The 7,171-nt window shown below is 41.6% G+C and overlaps 1 protein-coding gene across 1 annotated transcript in view; it reads left to right on the top strand.

The window, feature by feature from the left end:
- The first annotated feature begins 5,725 nt into the window (after nucleotides 1-5,725).
- Nucleotides 5,726-7,171, top strand: part of kcnj5 (potassium inwardly rectifying channel subfamily J member 5) — a 47,347-nt gene continuing 45,901 nt past the window's right edge. The window contains exon 1 of the mRNA XM_079825959.1: nucleotides 5,726-5,885. The gene's annotated coding sequence lies outside the window, so the exon portion shown is untranslated. The remainder of the gene's footprint in view (nucleotides 5,886-7,171) is intronic.

Below are 7,171 nucleotides of genomic sequence, written 5' to 3'. Positions count from 1 at the left end.
TATACTGTAAGTGTGCTTACTTTAGGACTTTCTTCATATCTGCTAAATGTGCAGAGAGAACTATAAGTGTAATTATTATGGCTAGGGTGCTATCAATACATTGCTCAGTTTTTTTTTTTTGTTGAGCATCCGAAACAGCATTAGGAAGCATAGGCATCGGATCCTCCGAATGTATGCAACCTACTTTTTACCATCCGTCCGTCCGTCCGTCCATCCATCCATCCATCCATCCATCCATCTATACAAGACAGCTCACAGTGACCAAAAAGAAATAGACTGAAGCATGTATAAGCATTGCATCCCTCGTGAAAAAGAAGTGTGCTTAATTGTATTGAATGTGCACTTATAGTGTACTTTAAATCTTAAAAGTATATATTTAAAAAACACTGTAAGTGTCCAAAAACATGACATTCAATTTGCAATCAGGTATATTCTTTTAAAGTATATTATTTCCATAATATATACTCTTTTTGTTAAAATATTTTCCCACAAGGGACATTATAAATGTTCCTTCACATCACAGACTCCTTAATACTGCCACTCCGTCATGTCAATCGGTGCACATTGTATATTCGGTCCGTTGTGCACACGAATCAATAAACAGCATTCAAGCATTGGATTGGATTCCTGTGTAGATGCGACTCTGTGCAGCATTTAGAAGTGTGAAAACAATATTTGCTGCTTCTATGCAAAATAAAATTGCACAAATTAACCACAGAATAAAGTCAGAAAGGGCCCCATGCATAGGTTTCGGGGCCCGCCTGCACCAGCGGGATGCCCTTTACACCAGTGGCCACCATGATCCAGTACTGGACTCATTGATTTTACATTCCCAGCCAACATTTCGTGGTGAGGGCAATATGGGCTTGATGTTTGTGCCCCAAATGAGTTTGTGCATGAGAATTAATCCATATAGAATCTGACCGGGGTTAATCCCGACATGGAAACCATGAAATTCATTGGTTTTACATTCCCAGGTTTGAATTTTATGGTGGGGCCAGTGTAGGTACAATATAAGTAAAAAAATGGAAGTAACGTGAAGGCCAAGTGTGGTAACCCAGTTACACTTTATTTTAAGGTGTCAGTGTTACAGTGTAATTATAAGTACTGTGAAAATAATTAACTACATGTACTTACTATAGTGTTATGTTTAGGATGAGGGTTTGGTTTAGGTTTAAAGGGTTAGTTCACCCAAAAATGAAAATCCTGTCATTAATTACTTACCCTCATGTCGTTCGACATGCGTAAGACCTCCGTTCATCTTCGGAACACAAATGAAGATATTTTAGTTGAAATCCGTTCGCTCAGAAAGGCCTCCATTGGCACAATGCACAAAAAAAAAACGAAATAACGACTTATATAGTGATGACCGATTTCAAAATAATGCATCATGAAGCTTCAAAGCGTTATGAATCAGTGAGTCGAATCATGATTCGGATCGCGTGTCAAACCGCCAAACTGCTGAAATCAGTTGACTTTGGCGATTCAAACCGCTGAATCGACTCACTGATTCATAACGCTTCAAAGCTTCATGATGCCTTGTTTTGAAATCGGTCATCATGATATAAGTCGTTATTTAGGGTTTTTTTGCGCACAAAAACTATTCTTGTCACTTTATAAAGTCATTGTAGAACCACTGTAGTGAGATGGACTTTGTAACGACGTCTTTAGTGCCTTTTAAGGGTCTTGAGAGTGTAAAGTGCATTGTGCCAATGGAGGCCTTTCAGAGCCATCAGATTTCAACTAAAATATCTTAATTTGTGTTCTGAAGATGAACGGAGGTCTTACGGGTGTCGAACGACATGAGGGTAAGTAATTAATGACATAATTTTCATTTTTGGGTGAATTAACCCTTTAAGTAAGGGCTGTTGAATTATTAGAAAAATAATGCACACTCGAGGTGTAACGGCCACTACGCTTTGTGTCTTGACCGCATCACCACCTCAGGTGTGCATTATTATTCTAATAATTAAACGGCCCGTCGTCAATTATTCCGCTTTTACTACGGTTACCACACTTCAAGACATCGATCCGATGATATATTTAAAGCGATTCGTCTGGTTTTTGTACTTAAATCACTATTGTGAGTTGGACTATTTGTTCCGCGTCTCATCCAACGGCTCTTTTGCTAGTTCCGAAACATAATTTTAAAGCTGGTAACGGAGGCTTGAGCCGTTGATAGCATTCTACTGCAGTTATTAATGAAGTTATTAGAAAGAGAGCGAGAACGACAGAGACACAGAGAGAAAGAGAGAGAGAGAGAGAGAGAGAGAGCAAGAGCGACAGAGAGAGAGAGAGAGAGAGAGAGAGAGAGAGAGAGAGAGAGAGAGAGAGAGAGCGAGAGAGAGAGCGAGAGCTTGTGTGAATTAGCTCCCTCTGTGCGTCTCTAAACAGCGCTGTTATTACCTCGCTAGTGAAAAAATGTCATGTGTAGCCTTTAAGTTGCTACACAATATAGGCTAACTGATAAAATTGTCAGGGCAGCGCTGACAACACTTTTTTGTGCAAACTGTAGTGCGTGTGTGAGCACGAGTGATTGCAGTAATGAGACAGAAAAGCTTGCCTTTGATGTCCACTTCCGTTCGTTGGTTTTCATCTGGACTGTCTAATACGTCTGCCCCCCAGTTGTTGAACGTTTTATATTCACCGTAAATATTAAGATTTACTTTAGGAAAATCGTCTGTCATGTTGTTGTTGTTTTTTTAGTCCTGTAATTTCCGTTTTTACACTTAACTATGCGAAGTGATATGGAACTGTAATGCGGTCAAGAGAGCTGTCTGGAACTACGTTCGCTGTGCGTTTCCCAGAAAATAATTGCACACCTCAGAACGTTCATCAGCCAATAAGATTCAAGCATTCAACGGCCCGTAGTATAAGTGCATGTAATTATGCCTAATTTATAGTTATTACTACAGTAACTACATGTAACACGTGTAAATTACACTGTAAAGTGTTGCCGGCAACCCATACTCAGAATTTGTCCTCTGCACCGTAAAAACAAATTTGTTCAGTTTACTTAATTCAATTGTGCAAACTCGTTAATTTAATTAAGTAAATTAATTGTACGAATTTGTTCTTTACTTGTTTTGAGTCACATGTACTAAAGCCATTTAAGTTTTGTCAACTTAATTCTATCTGTGTTCTGAGGAACAGTTTACTCCTAGAGTGCATTGTGGCATACATAAATGAATTAATGAATAAATTAATTGCTTTGTTTTACTATTTTTTGGCTTTATTTGACAATTTTATTTGTTGTCTTGTGTCAGAATTACCCCAACAATGAGCAAATAAAATTGTAATGGTCTTATTAAAGGTCCCGTTTTCCTTTTTTTTTAAAGCTTTGATTGTGTTTACAGTGTGCAATATAACATGTGTTCATGTTTCGCGTGTAAAAAAACAGTATTTTTCACACAATTTACTTATCTGTATACCGCTGTTTTCACTGTCCTAAAAACGTCTTGAGGATTTCCTTGTTCTATGAAGTCCCTCCTTCAGAAATACGTAACGAGTTCTGATTGTGCCAGCGGGTCCCGTGTTGTGATTGGACAGCAGCTTAGCGCACGTTGCCACGCCTCTTACCATAACGGGGAGATGCATGTGCTCAAAGTACAGCTCCTGAAGGCCAAACAAAGGTGATTTGACTCCGGGATGAAAATAACAGCGTCTCGACGACATGGCGACAAACACACTCTACAAACCACTACGAACGCAACACTTCCTCTTCTCCACGCGGGAGCAACAAGACCACGCCCCCTTTTTTGCGTATTCTTGTGGGCGGAGGTTAGTCGACAAACTATTCTACTGACGTCATTAAAGCAGGAAATACCAGGATGTAGTCCAGACCGGCCGTTCGCTGTAGGCTTTGAAAGGGAACTTCTGTTAAATAAAATATCTCGCTTGGCATTGAACTTTGAGCTTTATAATTTTACAGGTATTATTTATGCTCTAACAGCAACATTACACACTAACTAAAGTTTGAAAAATGGAATCACGAAGAACAGGACCTTTAATAAAAAAATAAAAACTAATTGTTGCCATTGTTGTGTTTTGCATGGTTGGTCTGTGAGTGAATCAAGCAAGGTTGATTGCAAGACACTGGCACAACTAAAGGGGATCAACTCGGATCAAGGGTGTTTATGTGTTAGTTATACAATTTAATAAACTAAACTTCAACATGAAGATTCATTATTGATTTAGTGCCAAATTAGGTCACTTTTTAAAAGTAACAGATTTAATGTGTCTCTTCCTTTGAAACCACAAATAACTGTAATTCCTTGTTGCATCGCTGCATTCATAGATAATTATAGTAATATAAATGAAGGAAATGAGTGAAAAGGGTTTTTTTTAAGAATAGCCTGGCCTCAAAAACCTTTTGCCCACCTTTTTTACTCAAAGCAGACTCAAAGTAATTTAAACTTGGGTTTTCTGAGTAACAAAGACATGGCATGCACTTACCAAATTGGGCCCCACTTTATATTAGGTGGCCTTGACTACTATGTACTTACATCAAAAAATCAGTACAATGTATTACTGTGTTCAAATTGTATTGCAAAACACCTTTGCTGATATTGAGGTGGGATACGGGTAGGGTTAGGGACAGGTGTGGTGGTATGGGTCAGTTTAAGGGTAGGGTTAGTTGTAAGGGAAGTGTCAACAGTGTAATTACAAATGTAACTACAGAAATGAATTACAGATGTAATTACATGCAGGTATTTTTTAAGATGTAAGTACAATGTAAAAACATGTATGTACACAATAAGTGCATTGTATCAAATGATTAATTAAGATGTTAGTACATAGTAGTTAAGGCCACCTAATATAAAGTGGGTCCCTAAATTGTTTTAAGCTCAACAAATTGTTGGGCATTAAGTAAAGTTAACTAAAAGGGGTTAGTTAGAACAACTGTTAGGTTTTGCACCCATCCAAGTGGGTAGTGAACACACATGTTTGCAGTGTGTGTGTGTGTGTGTTTGGACTTTAGGTTTCGGACCCAAATGGATTTGTCCATATTGGCCCATTCTGAATAAATCCCATTAGGGGTCGGAACCTTAAGACCATTGCGAGTCTACATTGCCCCACCATGAAATGTTGGCTGGGAATGTAAAACCAGTGGCGTAAAGGGCTCTGAAACATATGCACGGGCAATTTTACTTCCAAAAGAAGCTGCAGAATCTGAGCGGCGACAGGACATGACTTACGTCGTGTGTGGCTGCATGCGTTTGTGTGAGACTGCAGAGTCATAAATCAGAGTCCTTTCGCATGTTGGAAGTGTGTGGGAATACGGCCTCATGTTTAACCTTGCTGTAGCGCTGCCTGCCATCCCGAAACATCTGCTCACTGCTCTGACGACCTTGCAGAGTAAATGTCCAACTTTATCTCTCACAACACACACTCTCAATCAGTCCCCCGCGCCTCCTCTCAGCTCATACAGTATCTTCCAGTATCTCACCCTCAGGCTGTTCTCAAGCTAAAAAATGAGAGAAATTGATTATCCGGCACATCTAGCACGATTCCTTCTCTCCCTCGTCTTGTTTTCACGCAGTTGCGTAAACCTCAGCCTGCAGAATCCAACTCATCACGCACTAGGATGCTTCCACACACACGCAAGTACGAAAGGACAAATCCTGCGAGGGGAGACGGAGGAGCGGGGGGATGTGGGGGAGGAAACATCCTCTCATGCTCACTTTCACATCCCTCCCTCTCTCTCGCTCGCTCGCTCGCTCGCATCCTCCAGGAGAGCGAGGTAAGGAGGTGGTGGAGCGCTGTGTGTGCCGAGTCAGTGAGGCAGTTGAGATGAGCACATCAGAGCTGGAGTCAGAACAGAGCGCAGCTGCCCTAACATGCCTCCCCTGACACTGCACAGCTACCTCTGCGCTCGAATGAAGGTAAGTCTGAAGGGAGGGAGGAATGAGGCTGAGTGTGATTGTGTCACCGTTGAATGGGGTCTTAATATCATCTGAGAAGGAGCCGCATGCTGAGAGGGACAGAGAGCCGGCGGGGATCGCAGGATTACCCCATCAGCGACCCCCGTCCCATTGAGAAGGCAAGCGTTCGCTCCTTATCCACAATGCCATGGATCTAAACTGCCTTCCGGCGTGCGAGGCGGTGTGTTTGCCAGCCTTCCCGGGATAGAGAGAGCGAGCACGTGTGTTTAGTGCATTGCAGGAGTTTCAAAAGGCTGCCAGTTGCATTGCAGGAGAACTTGCATGTGAGTGCATGCACGTGTGCGTTTGCGTGTGCGTTCACGTGCCAATGTGTTTGCGGCGATCGAAACGTATTGGGTGCACACTTTCAGAGAGGAGTCAATCTCGAGTCGTATCGATTCTCTCGGATTCTTCGTTACAGGGGCATTAGTCCTCTCGCCTGGAGCTGCGACTACAAACTGAGAGATTTTCCTCCGTCTAGCCTCTCTGGTCCTGTCACACTTTGAGTCTCCAGATAACTCGGCACGGAAAGCAGGGAACAAAGCGGAGGCTGCTCGATAAAGGGGACGATTATAAAAGCGAGCTCGATTTCAAGGAGAGGGAATGAGTGCGAGATTATGAATTTTTCATATACTTTGCTTGCAGCTTGCATAGATAATTGCTGTACGGTTTCACTTTACCTACACTCATGTCATGTTTAAATATGCATGGAGTTGTAACTAAAAACACAAACATTAAGACATTCACTGTACCGAGCTGAGGATATTGTGTATCCTCCAGCGTTATGCTGAAAGCTTAGAGTTTCCTTAAGAGTATGTTTATCAAGCAGTTTTGTTGTTTGCTGTTGCTCATAATGGGGGTGATTTTAGTTTTTACTATCCTCGTGGGGATATTTGTTCCCTAGGCAAAGCCTAACCAACACACACACACACACACACACACACACACACACACTCACACACACACACACACACACACACACACACACACACACACACCTAAGCTCTTCATTGCAGTCAAACGTAAAGAGTGTTCAGCCTAATCCATTCGCAGAATTGTTTGCCAGAGTATGCGCATCATTAAAGTCTCTGGTCGCCATGGCACAGTTGATTCTGATGGAGTGACCTTTGACCCCTTCCCGAGAATTCCCTTAACTCTGAGCAAAACAGCTGCGTCACACCAAAGGCCTTACTCAATTACCTTCTGACAAATTTATCACAGAGCAACAGAAATTACACATCAGTGCG

This window comes from Gobio gobio, assembly GCF_949357685.1.
Source record: "Gobio gobio genome assembly, chromosome: 9".
Classification (NCBI taxonomy): domain Eukaryota; kingdom Metazoa; phylum Chordata; class Actinopteri; order Cypriniformes; family Gobionidae; genus Gobio; species Gobio gobio.
This window is presented reverse-complemented; position numbering and strand designations above follow the sequence as displayed.